General features: G+C 40.5%; 1 pseudogene; it reads right to left on the reverse strand.

Moving 5' to 3' along the window:
• Window positions 1–7,137: 7,137 nt before the first annotated feature.
• On the reverse strand, window positions 7,138–8,090 carry LOC105068702 (olfactory receptor-like protein OLF3; annotated as a pseudogene).
• Between the last annotated feature and the right edge of the window lie 7,232 nt (window positions 8,091–15,322).

Here is a 15,322-nt window from a genome sequence, read left to right on the forward strand (position 1 = left end):
AAACAATCTTATGGTTACTGGGGGAAAGTGGGAGGGAAGGGATAAATTTGGAAGTTCGAAATCTACAAATATTAACTACTATATATAAAAACAGATAAAACAAATTTCTTCTGTATAGCACAGGGACCTATATTCAATATCTTGTAATAACTTTTAATGAAAAAGAAAAAAAAAAGTTACCCTGAAGTAAGTAAATCAATCAATCAATTGACCTTAAAAAGTAATTTAGCTTCTTCTAGATCCTATTTAGGTTGTTGGAAGTTTGAAAGAACAATGCCTCCATTTTAAATAAGAAAAGACCAGATAATCTACAAAATCATAACTATATTGAAATCATCATAAAGTTGAGGTTGCAGGAAAATCAACTAGAAAGATGTCCCAGGAAAAAAGTACCTCTAAGGAGACAGGGCGTACACTCTGCCTTACCTGGGCTAGAGGGCATGGGAAGAATGTGGGGCCACCATGCTTGCCTGTGAGAAGTGCTTTATCAGATTGTTCAAGGCTGGAAGTGAGCGTAATACGAGCACGCGATGGCTAGGGGCCACAGAAAAAAGAGTTCACATCAATTCTCAAAATTGCCCCCACGTACTTGTAACAGTCCTCACAAGAGCGTCTGGAGGAGGTCGGAAAAGCGGAAAATGCATTCTTTGTGGTGCAGGTCTAGGTGAAGGCAGCCACAGTGGCTGCAGTAAGGAGAAAACCCGCTCCTGCCACCACGTCTGTCTCCCTTACTGAACAAAAGCCTGAAGCCACTGTGGGAAGGGCAGCAAACGCTGTTTCTTCTGAGACAGGTGAGGACTCATTGCTGAGGAGAGGGAACAGGAAAAAAACAAAAAACAAAAAACCTTCCAGCTCTGGGGTTCCCATGGGGCAGGAGACCATTCTAGGTCTAGACCAGGAGCTATCTCCTCTGGCTGGGGAGGGGGCAAGACCACTAAGAAAGTCCCAACCCTGAGACATTGGGACAAAGAATGTGCCTCAGACCGAGACAGAACCAGGACAACAGAGTAAGTCCTCACCCTCCATCACCAAGCCAGCAAGAATGGAGCAACAAGTAACAGCAGTTCACCGTGGAGGAGAAGCTCACATTTAGCCTAACTGCGCACCAGGAAGAAGAGGAAATAAACTTGATGAGCAAGTAGCCAGTCTCTGCCACAAGCACTGGACTCTGACTTGATCAGGCTACATTTGAGGTCATGTGTTTATTTCAGAAATCTACAATTTAAGAGAGCTATTTAGAATATTCAAACCCCATAGAAGAAAGTTCTTGACAGTAAGAAGTGAAATCACGCTGATGAGCAAATGCTGAGCAGCGTTTAGCTATATCATTTCCTACTCCCTCTCAGTGTCGTCTCAGGAGAAAAACCCAACAGCAGTGATCTTCACCCTCAACAGCCCAGACCAAAGAAACTGACCCAGACTGGAGATTTAGTCTCCTTCTAAATTGGTTTACTCCTGATCTAAGAAATAAGCAGTATGAAGAATACTTTAAATTGTAGGCGGGGGAACAGGTTGTATTTCCTGGAAACTCACTGTAAGGCAGTGATCCTTGCAGCCCAGGCAGAGAGACATTATATCATACAAGGCAATAACTTCTCTAATCAATAAATTATGTTTTCAAGGCCTTATGTCTGGAGACCCAGCCTTGAAATTTTTATTGTGGTAACACCAATGCAATCTCCCTTTTACCTGCACCTGTGTTTCAAGACTCAGTATTTTCCATGTTGGTCCATTTGGGGGTTTACTGTGAGAAGGCCAGTCAGTCTAGGGTACATGCATGCTAGCCTCCAGTGGAGCCCAAAGCAAGAGAAGACTCTCCAGATGGTCCACCTGTAGTACAAACAGTTCTATTACTTGGTCCTGATGGCCTGAAATTTCCATTGGTACTTGAAGTTTCTACATCAAATTGAGATAACAAACAGAAGCTCAAAGTGGTGGTCCACAGGGTTCTGGAGAAAAACCCTGCCTCTTCAGGGAGGTGGCTGTTCTTTTGAGAGACAGCTCTTGATTGCTATTGGGCCATACTGGTAACCGAATGCCAGGCCATCAGAAACCAAGTCACCACGCACCTAAGGCTGTACATTAAAGTCTGCTTTGAGGAACAAATCTTAAAGTATATATAGGACTAGACCTGAGCATAAGACTCGAGCAACCTCATAAACACTTGGTTCATACTCCCACCACGTCTGTTTCTGCCGCCCCATCCAAGACTTCAACCCACAATTATGTCCTCCCGTGGAATCAGTAGGACTACTTCCTAATAAGCTTGGCCCTGAAAGACCATGGAGAAAGTATCTCTCCTAATGGGAAGAGTTTAAAACAGTACATTTCACCATGACTTTGCCTGGAAGGAAAATGATCTGAAGCCAGGATACACATGGATTTAAAGGCCTTGCCTAATCTTTCGCTTGAATATAAAAGATAAAATTCCCAGGATTGTAGACACAGAGCTATAGGAAAGAAACAGAAGTAGATTCATGAGTGTGCCATGTGACTGTTCATGGCAAAGAAGGTTCTCTGTTTTCATATGGACAAGAATATGGCACAACTTAGGAGTCAATCAGCCTCATTTCCCAAGCACACCAGTAGCTACGGCAGCAAAGACAATGACTACCTATGAGTTTAGTAACTTGGACTCCAGTTAGCCAAGACTAATTCATTTGCTGTCATTACTAACTGTCCATCTGGCCAACAGCAGAACCAACCCTAAACCTCCAGTAAGCCACAGTACTCAGACTGTGTTCTCTAAATAACATTTTCCACCAAAAGGAACCAAAGCTTCTTGGAGATATAATTCCCATTAGAAGGCAAGAAGTGTAAAAGATGGGACTGTAATCCTGTAACACACCAGAACATAAGGAAGCTTTTAAAGATTATTAGGATCATGTGGTTAAAAAATGAGAAGCCAATTTTAATAGGCTCTTTTATAAACAAAGTAATGAATCCTTAAAGACGTCTATGTCCTAATATCCATAACCTGTGAATATTTTTCACATTTAAAGGAACTTGCACGTGCATTTATTCATATTAAGGATCTTAAAGTAGGGAAATTATTCTGGATTATCTGTGTGATCTCATTTCAATTACAAGGGTCCTTATAAGAGCAAGGTGAGAGGATCAGAGTCAGAAGAAAGAGACGTGATGATGGAATCAGAGTTGAGAGAGTCTGAAGATGCTGTGCTGCTGGCCTTCAAGCTAGAAGGAGCCATGAACAAATGAATGAAGGCTTCCTTGGGTAAAGCAAGAAATCTGATTCTTCCCTAACCCTTCAAAAAGGAATGAAGCCTTGTGGACACCTAGATTTTGCCCAGTGAAATGCATTTCAGACTTCTGACCTTCAGAACTGTAAGATAAAAATCTTTTGTTGTTTTAAGCCACAGAGTTTGTGGCGATTTGTTACAGTGGCAGAAGGAAATAAAAATAGGCTCCCGTTCAGTAAACATGGGCAGATTTGATCATCAGTAAGAATATAACTGCAATGAATTAGAACACTGCAAATAAGTTTACATGGATGAGTTCATAGGGATTAAAAAAACTTGTTTGTTATATTAAAAAAGTGTTAAAGAAAGGGAAAAATGAAAAACATATCCTGCCTTTCTATACCAACTATAACTCAGGAAGATGAAATGATGGTGAGGAGGAAGTTTCTATTTATAAATATATTCCAGATAATAAGATAAAAAGGGGTGAGAAATATATCACCTCCTTGAAACCTCTAATAAATAAATGGAGCTAGGTCAGTAGTCTTCCACCAGGAGTGATTTTGCCCTCCCAGGGGACATTTGGTAATGTCTGGAGACTTCTCTCATTGTCAAAACTGGAAGATGGTGGGGAGGGGATGCAGCTGCCATCTAGTGGGAAATGGTCAGGAATGTTACAAAATATCCCACAGAGCACAAAATAGCCCCTACAAGAAACATTTATCCAGCCCAAAATGTCAATGGACGTTTGCTGCTACTGAGAAACCCTGAACTTGGCAATTAAGTAACTGCATGAAACCTAGGAAAGAGAAATCAAACACTATACACCCTTTTATAGATGTATATGCTACCATCTAGAAAATATTCTTGCCAAGAAAAAAAAAAACAAAAACACAAATCTGATCAAGGAGACACAGGGTGGGTCAACAGAACATGAAAAACTACACCAACAGGCTATCATCAAAAAATCCAGATGCGTGGAAACCCAACTGGGACAAACAGCCCTATTTTAGTCAACAAATAATTCCAAGGGGGAAGAAAGAAAATTGAGGGTGACCCTGTAGATTGAATGGTTCTTCAGAGATATAGTAGACAATTACAATGTATGGATTTATTTGGATTCTTATTTGAACAAGCCATAGTTTTTATAAGTACTAGGCATTTTTTTTCCAGGAAATCTCATGATTTTTTTTATGGTTATTAAATAAGGAACAATATTTTATTCTTAAATATTTTTCAGTGTCCAGCTTTCAAAAGTTATATTTGATGACCTTGTTGTTTACAACAACATCATCATCTTATTTTGCTCCTGTTCCAACAGTTCTCTCCTCCCCTATACTGGGAATGTCTTTCACAAGCAACTAATAATTAGAAATGTCTGTCATATCAAAGTGATCAAAGTAATTTAATTTATTGAGAATTTAACTTACTGAGAAAAGACTGTGTTGAAAAAAGGCCTCTATAATAAAAGAGATAAAAGTAGAAACAACATATGGAATATCGGATTGCACTTGTCTGTTTCTACAGACCTAAAGCCCATTCTAACACTTCTGCTTCCTGCGAAATGAAGATGGGTGTATTTCTTCAGAGGAACCCAAACAGGCCGAGGAGGTAAGGGCAAAGGGGTCATGGAAGGTGGTGGGGAAAAGTGCAATTGTGACCACATGGCAGCTGCAAAAATGAAGAGACAGGATTCTCACGTGACTTCCTCGTTGAAGTGCATATGCATTCTGCATTTGTATTATGGACTAATTTCCTTCTTCTTCCATCTCTTCCTCCCACCATTTTTATTGAGGGTCTGGTCATGGTGATAAAAGTTGATGTTTACTCCACAATTTAGGGAAGTTTCAGACAGAATTATGACATTTTTGAGGAGGAATGGGATTGATAAGGGAACTCCAATCCAGGAAAAGATGAAATGTTCCTCTGAAATCTCTTCTAAATCCTGTGACGTGACTTTTCTCTTTGACCACTGCCAGTTTCTTACTGCAGATCTCCCTAATGTCTCAGCAGTATCACTGGAGCAGCCCTCAAGCTGGTCTCCTTTTCTCCAATCTTTTCTTCCTTTGACTCACTTGCCAGAGGGATCATTTAAAAATGTAAATTTCAAACAGCAATGCTCCTACTTAAAAATCTTTACTGATTGCTGTGAGGATAAAGTTCAAAGTAATTTAGCATTCGATGGCTTCCAAGCCCTGACTCCTCCCTGCCACCTGCTTCATCCTCACTACTTCCTGAGTCTTCTCTGCCCGCAAGTGAGCCTCCAGCACGTTTCTGAACTCTCATCTCTCTTCCAGCTCAGCGCCTCACAAGTTGCTCCTTTGCTGAGGTTGCTTGTCATCTAGATAAATTGTTTTCGCTTGTCTGGTCCCCATGCAGACCTTTTCTGGTCCTTTCATACAGGAAGATTTCTGTAGTCACCCCTGAAGGATTCTCATTTCTGGGAAGCTTCTACTGTATCCCTGCTATAAGGTCATATCCCCATCAGGATTGTATGTTAACTATCATCTCTCAAGAGCCATACATGCCACTGACACCTCCGCTGATATTTCTGAATGAACAACAAGCCCCCGAGCACTGACAACTTTGGGGTGCCTGCCTATATTGCAAAATTTAGTATTGATACTTTTAAGTAAGTTTACAATGTTGAATGGACTTTGGATTATATGCAACTTCAGTGAGATTGTGTGATAATGTGTTCATAGACGGAAAGACTGCACATCACCTGACCTAAAGAAAAGACAATGGAAGAAAGGACTTTGAGACATCTTTAAGGGAGTGAGATGAGCTACCATCACATTCTTTCTCCTCTTTGTCCATCCTTATCCTTTGTACTGTTATTTCTTCCCAGACCCCTTTTACCTTATTTAAGCTCTCTCTCAGAGGTGAGGTCTACTCTCAGACTACTCCAGCTGAGTAGATTTACAAAGATCAGTGAGGGCCCTGCTGTGTGTGTGGGAGGCAGGAGGGGAGACTGGAGGGTGACATCTGCCCAGCTGACTGAACTATCCTGAGTCCCCAATTTAAGACAATATTAAAGTTGTCTTATCTTTCACTTCCTTTGGCTGAGGAATCTGTCCTTCCTTAGATTAACTACACTTTTAATGTTGTGTATATAATTTCCTGTTTTGTGTGCTTATTTATTTCTAAGATCTCAGAAAAAGAGATTTTAGATTTTTCAGAGAATGTACAGTTTTAAGATTTAAATGGTACCCATTACACATGCAGTAAAATTTCTCTCAAACTGTCTATACAGTATCAAGAAGAGTTTGAAATGCAACTTTTCCTTGACCAGTAAGCGCTTGATGTACAAATACCTTCAGTTATATGAGTGTAAAACAAGACCTTTAATGGATTCTTCCACTGGCTTACCTCCAGCACTCAGAGGCTGTTATGTCCACATGTCATAGGTCCAGCACAGAAACATTTTAATCAGCCTTGAGAGCAATACTCTCCTAGGAACAGTGACTCACACAAGTATTGGATGTAGATACATAGCACATACATTATTTTATATAAGTCTAAAATGTGAAAATGTTTTTGTTCCCAATGGAAACACTATAACCTTGTACCGTGTAAGAACCAGTGATCCAAAATAAGATTCATGAATAGATTCATGATTACAAACAATATGACAAATAAAGATGGCAAATAATTTTTTTTTCAATTATTCTCAGGCTATATGAGCAGAAACAAGCAAGCACAAGAAGTTCTATTATAGAAGTTCTTAATTTCTCTGAACATGGTGCTGTGATATAAAAGGTCCCTGCCTTAACACCCCAACCTAACTCCTCAGTCTCCTACCCAAGTACACCAGTACATGCTTCATCACCTCCTCCCTGGTTGCCATGGCAATGAAGCTGATGTTTGTCATATCTGAGTTGGGTGGGAGAACACAAAGGCAAAGCTCTTTTCTCTAAGTGATGCTCATGATTCATTAAGTTGCCAGTTTTGACGTTAATTCAGATAATTGCCCTAGTAGTTTCTGCCAGGCCCCCTTCACTTCCTTATTCCTGACACTGTAAATCAGGGGGTTCAGCATGGGTGTCAAAATGGCATAGAAGAGAAAGACCAACTTCTCCTGAAGGACAGAGGGGCTGGAACTGGGCTGGATATAAGTGAAAATGGCCATGCCATAGCACAGGACAACCACCGTCAGGTGGAGGCGCAGGTGTGGAAGGCCTTCTCTCTCCCCTCCGTGGACCGGATCTTGAGGATGGTGGAGATGATCTTGATGTAGGACAAGAGAACCAGGCAGAAAGGGGTCATCAGCAACACACTGCTAGAAACCACGATTGCAACCTCATTGGAGGACGTGTCCACACAGGCCAGCCTGACCACAGCTAGGACTTCGCAGGATATGTGATCAATATACTTGTTTGTGCACATGGGCAACTGAAAGGTGATGGTGGTCTGCAGGAGAGAGTTGACAGAGCCACTGACCCAGGATGTGACGGCCAACCTAGCACAGAGCCCTCCGTGCATGACGACCGAGTATCTCAGGGGGTCACACACAGCCACGTAGCGGTCGTAGGCCATCACTGCCAGGAGAACAAACTCAATCCCACCCAGGCCCAGGGAGAAAAATAGCTGGGCTGCACAGCTCACAGGTGGGATTCCTTTACGTTCTGCAAGAAAATGCACCAGCATCTGAGGGATGATGCTTGTGGCATAAGAGACATCAACAATGGAGAGGTTGGTGAGGAAGAAATACATGGGGGTGTGGAGCCGGCTGTCCAATCTGATCAGAAGAACAATGAGGAAGTTTCCCAGCACTGTCACCAGGTACATGAGCGAGAACAGGACAAAGAGAGACACCTGAGTGTTCTGGTCACTGGACAGGCCAAGGAGAATAAACTCTCTCACCCAAGTCTGGTTATCTATTCCCATTAAAAAATGTAAGGATTATTAATCTGCAGAGAGAGTCAGAAATAACGGAAGCCGTTGAATCACAGAACCACAAAGATAAAAGAAATTTTATCAATACATACTGCATACAACTGACCATCCTTGGTCTAATGTTTAAGATCACTTGTGGGCCAGGATGACAGGCTCTATTCTGAATACACTGTATCCATTCTGCATCACGAGAACAGGCCAGTGTCTTGATAAGGACATGATGTGGTCCCTGGGGGACTCAGGTAAAGCCTGATGATAACGCAGTACAATTTCAGGAGCTCCACATCTTTACCAACTTACCTCAGATTCTAGGGCAAGAAAAGGATGGCAGGTAATAATGGTAAAATGACAAACAGTGAAGAAAAACTTGGTTGGGAAGTTACAAAAACTACCTAATTATGTCAACTGGACCCATCATGATGAAATGGAAAAGTCAATCATAAAAGGAGATACTGGGAGAAGGCAGGGGCTTGTGAAAAGATCTGGTATCAGAGAACATAGGTCTGAAAACTGATTTTATTTACCAGCTATGTGATTTTGCCTTAGTGACAAACTTTTATATATGAAACAAGACAATTTTATACAACTCCTGAGCACATTCAAGCTCAAATGTAGGTAACTTACGGAGAAAGTACTTTGTGCACTGTTCCTGGGAGTAGTACCACAGGAGTACGGGTGTTAGTAGTAACATGACTTCTGTCTCAGGGTGAGCAAAGCAGCAAACATGATTTTCACATGCGCCCCACCTCCCACAGATTCAGACATAAATGATACTGGAGGCAAGTTTTAACAGAACTCAGGGCTTGGAATAGTTGGGTCACTCTGAGGACCTGGGGGACCATTTGTCTTTCTGATAGTCGGGGTCTCTTCAGCCTCGGTCTGATACAATGGGGTAGATGGTTGTGACTGTATCTTGTTTTTTTTTCATTTTTCTCTTTTCAACTTGCTGTTTAAGAATCTACCTTTTTATATTGGCTCAAAATTAAAGACATAAGAGTGTGGATACTCGGCTTTATAATGACAAGAGAGGAAGGAAAGCAAGGATCCGAGCACCCTTCTTCTTTGCAGAGAAGGAGGTATGAATTCAGGTAGGTGTACAATGGAATGGAGTCGACACTTCGTTTTTTTCACCCACGAAGCACTTTTCCAGTGGAACTGTATGTTATCATCTCAATTTTGAAATTTAATCAGAAGCCATTTATATGTCTTAAATATTTTTATAGGACTGATTCATTCATATTATTTCTCCATGTCTGCCTAATTCACCAACTTTCCTTTTCTTGCGGTGTACAAAATAAGGGAAAGTAGGAGACAAGGTGGTAAGAGGGTTTGAGCGCAGAAACGGAGGTTCTTGTGTTGTCCCCAGACCCGGAGGAGTTAGGATGGGGTCTCTGAGCAGAAAACTGAGTACTGTCTAGGCTTCAGCTCTCTCCCCTCTGTGAAAATTAATCAAGGGAAACCCTCATTAAAATGGAGAAAGGAGACAAGACGGGGCGTCTGAGCAGACCATCAATATAAATTGCTGGAAAGAATGTCGATTACAGATCTTGAAGAAGAATCATCAACAGAATGAATCGCCTGTTACAAGCCCCAACAGGAAAAGACACACACTGCATCTCCTGTAAGAAAGCAGCTACCCCAGCAACTCAGCCGATGAGAAACTGTCATCAATCTAAATTCTCACTGTTCTCCAAAGGACTTTTGTTCAAAACCACCCTTTCCAGCATCCTCCTTTTTCTCTATAAAATGAGGTTCCTCTCCTTTGTTTGTGGGACTTGCCTATGGCTTTTGTCTCAAATTACAACTCCTCTTGCTATTCCCAAATAAACCCATTTTGCTGGTAAAATAGCGGTTTTATTTTTAAGGTCAAAACCTGGTGAAGGACAAAACAAAGCAAGTAGGTCTAGAAATGCCCTTCTGTTTCATGGTTCAGATGCAGATATTTTTATAAACCTGTTTCCTAATGTTCTCAAACCTGACCTCTCCTTTTATGTTCCTCCTCTGCAGCTCTATCAAGATACTACTAACACCACCCTCACTTTGCTTTTCTTCAATCAAGGTCAGACTCAGAAAACATCTTCATGCCTCAAAGAGGGCATTGAAATTTAATTCTAAAACTACAGGAAACTTTAATTTTAAAAATAGGTTAACTGTTGCTGAATAAATAGCAGATCCATAGCAAAAATCAGGTATTTCTTTTTCTATTAATACGGCAAATATCCATCAAGTGCCATCTTTGCCAGATGCTGGTGTTTCAAGGTGACTATTATGCTTATCTGTATTCAAAGGCCTGATCCATCCACAAAACAGAGCATCATCACATCATCTGTTCCCCTGGTGAATGTGCAAGGTGCCTGGAGAACACGCCAGACCATGCCTCCCTCTGCTCCTCGGACTCACCCTGCACATCTCTCTAACATAGCTTTTGCCTCATTGCAAGTGACAGTATCACATCTTATTGCAAGTATGAGCTTCAGAATCTAATAATTTCTGCTTTGAATTCATTCTCTTCCACTTTCTGAAACAAGCCATTTGGTCTCCATGAGTCTCCTAATTCTTCATCTGTAAAATGTGGATAGTATCGGCCAGTTGAAAAGATCACTGGTGAAATTAAGGGGGTTGAGGATCCAACATTCCTATTCTAGTGACTGAATTAAGGCAGGTACCCACCCCTTGGTGATGATAATTGATCAAAGCCTTGATTTCATGCTCCCCCCCCCCTTTCAGGATCTTATTCCTTCATTTAGTGTCTCTCTTTGCCATCCTGGGGTTTCTCCTACTCCCAATCGACTCCTTTTCCCTCATTACAAAACTTATAAAGACTTCTCAACATGGAGAGAGGAATCTTTGCTATTTATCATTCTAATTATTTCCTCCATTCACATCCAGAATTCTCAAATGATTGGTGTCCACTTGCCAGGCTTATCTCCTCCGAATGTTTATCTTTAAGGCCATGGAAATGTAGTTTTCACCTTCACTAATCCAAAGAAACTCTTTAAGGTCACTCTTGGCTTTCTAGGCATCAAACCGGGAGACTGTCATTTGATTTTCATTGTCATCTTTTAACAATGTTAACTAATTACTCCTTCCTACTCTCTCAACTCTGTCATTGACTTCTGATCTGACTTTCCTCCAATTATTCCTCATCTGCATTCTCGAGTAGTTTTTCTAAACTCTCCTCCTCCATTAGAGAATTTTGTTAAGTTTGTGTGCTCAGTTTGTACTCCTCATTCTATACTTATTTTTTCTTGAAGAGTTTGTGATTTCTAACTACAATTATTATCAACTATATGCAGCTCACCCTCAATTCTGCACTTACCTCCTAGACTTGCCTCCAAAGGTGCAGATGCTTTCACCAGCAACGTAACGAATGTTTCATAAACATCTCACCAGCGTCTCCACTCAGCTCCCCACACACTGTATTCCTTCCCGACATCATGTCTGTCAATGGAACTAAAAGTTCTCCCACTCTCCCGATATACCTTGTCTGATTTTTTTCCTCCTTCTCATCACTCCACTGAATAAATTCTCTTTTACTTAATCTTCAAATAAGTAAATAAATCTTTGGTTTTTAATTACATATCTTCCATCTTTCACTGAGGGTTCACTCACACTTACATTTGCCCTTATCAGTCCCACCTTGCGGAGTGCAAGGGCTTCCTTGCAAACTTCCCTGATGTAACCTCTACCCACTCCATACCTCCTACACACGCCCTCCTCATTAGTCATGCAAAAGACTAATGTACTCATATCACTGTCATACACAAACAGATCCATGATGTCCAAGTGTATGCAGAACTAAGTTTATTCTGAACAGAATCCCCACACATTCCACAATCTCCAGCTGCCCTACTTCTAAATGTTATCATCTGTAGTGTTATCGTGCTGTGTTTTACAGCAAAGCATTTTATTAAAAAAGCGGAAATATCCTTCATTGATAAGTTACCTGATTATTTTTAACCCAAGGCTTCAAACACCATGCTTTATTTCAAAATTATTTATATCCAAATACAGCTTTTAACCACACTCACATAGTCCCTTCTGGGACTCAGAGTAGATAATAAATAAAATAGAAATAGCAGCAGCATTCAGAAATCCAAATGAAGGAGGAAGCACATGTTCATCAGATGCTTTTAACACAACGCACAGTTAATACTGTCTCCATATTTCTTTGGGATCAGCCACGTTTGAACAGAGCTGGGTTTCCATCCTGGCTTGGGGTGGAGAGTGGACTAGTACCTAACAATGTGCTTCATATCTCACTGCTCCCATCAGGAAGCCAGAGCTTGGTCTGCTCAGCCCAAACTCATTTGCAGGATATTTAACTCTACCTAAATTGTGTGTGTGTGTGTGTGTGTGTGTGTGTATGTGTGTGTGTGTGTGTGTGTGTGTGAAGTCAAATAACTAAGGGGGAAATGTGAGAATACTCGCACCACTTGTCTGCACAAACAAGACAACAAAAACCTTAGTACATGCTGGTCATGCAGCTGATGTTCAAAACCAGGACTGAACAATGACCATCGTTAAGAGCCAGATTGTTTAGGTCTTGCTTCAGTACAAGTGTGTTTTGTATTCTCTTCTCAGTATCCATTTTAACTCTGGCTAATTCATCTTTTTTCCAGGTTCATAGTGCTCCATTAATAAAGAAACAAAATTCCATTTTACATCTTTTGGGTTGTATCATGCTCACACTCAACAAATCTCAAACCACACCTCTCCATTTGTCCTGAGCTTTCTTTTATCTACTCAAAAATAAACAATCCATGCTGCCAGTTCAGAACATAGTACTGAAGAATGATGTAACCCTGTGGTTTATCTCCTTAGATATGAGCACCATGAAGGAAGGATGTCTTCATGCCTGTGTTTTATGAATTATGGTGGATGTGGGAAAAGTGCTGTGGCCATAATTAGTAGAGCCCACTGTGTAACTTAATATTACAGATGCCATTGAAATAGTCCATGAAAAATTCTCTCTCTAAAGTACTGTTACTAATGCCTGAAATCCGCTACTTTTTTGTTGAGCATTGTCCTTTTGACGAAATGTTTAAATGTGAAATAACATTAAATAGGGAATTTAAAACACAAAGCACCTAATCTTATTGTAAACCCGTATGTGAATGACATGGAAATTGCAGGAAAAGTCAGAGGTGAGGTATGAACAGCAAGACCAAATTTTATCAGTTAAAATATTACCTGCACAGACCCTGGTTAAAACTACCTCCATGTTCCTTCTCCCATTATCCAGTAATTATTAGTTACATAAATATCAGGCCGAAATATTCTTTTCCTGATGACAAAGGAATAAAAAGTAGGTGAATGTATTTCTCACACAACACCATTTACATGACAAAATACCTCTAATTTAAAAGTTAAATTTTAGTTAGTCATTGTCTTTGTTGTATAAAAGTGAATTTATTCATTGATTCCATGGGAACTGTTATAGTCTCTGGATTATAAAACTTGATGGAAATTGTAACAAGTTAAATGTTATTTTTCAACCTATTCTACCTCCATAAATTCAGCCACAATTATTTTTCCTATTATTTCAATCTTCTACTTCTTAATAACATCTTTAGCTGAAAATACACATCACCTGAACAAGATGAAGAGTGTAAAATTCTGACAACCATGCTAGCTGGTATTAAACCAGGACCAGTCTTCATGTGAGGGGCTGGAGGAGGAAGATAAAATTTGGCTTTAGCGTGCTCCTGTCCCCCTTTCTCTGGGTCTGTCCTCCAACTCTTCATCTATGGGTCAAAGAGTTTCATCTCGGTAACTCACCACACCAAGGCCTCCTTCCAATAGAAATGGCCCATGCTCAAAGGTTGCCCTTTCCTCTTCTTAAAAAGAGTGTCAGGAAAGTTAAGATCTTAAGTTAAATATATTTCTACTGGTAAATTCTCCGGCAGTAATTTTTGGTAAAATTTGTAAACACCTGGTAACTTATAGTCATGGAAATCAGGCATCTCCAACTAGTCTGTTATAATTTACTTAAACTCTGAGCAGGAGATCTCCCAGATGAAAGGCCCTCGAGGTCAAACTCCCTTATAGCTCTACAGTGCGCCCTTCAGGTGTAGCCCCGAGTGACCATGTGGCTTCTCAACATGAAGAACTCTTTAACTTTTTACCATTTCCTCCCCCACCTTCCCTGCTCTAGTAGTATGACTATGGCCTCGACTGAAACAGCAATTGCTCATGAGGAAAGATTAGAAAACTCACCCACAGACAAAATCAAATGAATAATGACAGAACTTTCATTATGTGGATGTCACATAGACAGGATCATTACTTGCAGTTCTCTGGAGCTGTCTTCAGAGGCTAATGTTCCCATTTTTAAATCATTTTTTAATTGCATTAAGTTTCCATTGCTACTCTGTGAACAAACATTCCAAAATAGTCGACTAAATTTTGCAAAGATGGAAGTATTCAGGGCTTAATACATGGCTAACTTTTCTACCGGCAACACTTCATGACCACATTTTACTATCCTACCCTGGTGTATCAGACATTTAAAACTCTCTAACAGCATTTTCTAACTCCATTAGCTGTCTGCTTCAATAAGTCATCTCCTCCCTCTCCTCCGACGCTTGGAAATGAGAAGTATTGATTTGAAAAGGTTCAGGAATTATGCACACGATAGAAGTGCTCCTGAATACCTTACCTTCCAGAATTGTATTATATTTCAGAATAATAGTCTCCCCAATATCCATGCCAATTCAAAGACCACATAATTGGACAAAACCTTCAATCAGCCTCAAAAATCCCATCTGAAACATAGTGAGGCTTCGGGGTGAGCCTATTACCCATCCTATGTTCTATCTCGTTATAAAAAAGGTGCCCTGTAACTAAGGGATAAAAAGCCGAAGTCTTTTTCTCTCCTGAAAGTTTCATCAGTGCACACGTTTTGTAACACTCTTTTGAGTTGATCATATTGGACTTCTTATTAGAGTCCTCGACAGTCTTGGTTGAAACAAAGAGACATCCTGAATACAAAAGCAGAGCACATGAAGGCGAGTCCCACAACGTAAAGATATGTTCTCGTCCATGCTGATCAAAATAAAGCAAACCATACCTTTACACAGTTGTCAATGAAAGTGCACTTTAATTTAGACAAATAGTCACCTGATCTGTGGCTGAATGTATGGTTCTTGTATACATTGAATGCATTTATCATGGGCAGGAATATTTGCATCATCCTAATGTTTAGAACAGAGAGCCCAAGA

This window comes from Camelus bactrianus, chromosome 7 (assembly GCF_048773025.1).
Source record: "Camelus bactrianus isolate YW-2024 breed Bactrian camel chromosome 7, ASM4877302v1, whole genome shotgun sequence".
Classification (NCBI taxonomy): domain Eukaryota; kingdom Metazoa; phylum Chordata; class Mammalia; order Artiodactyla; family Camelidae; genus Camelus; species Camelus bactrianus.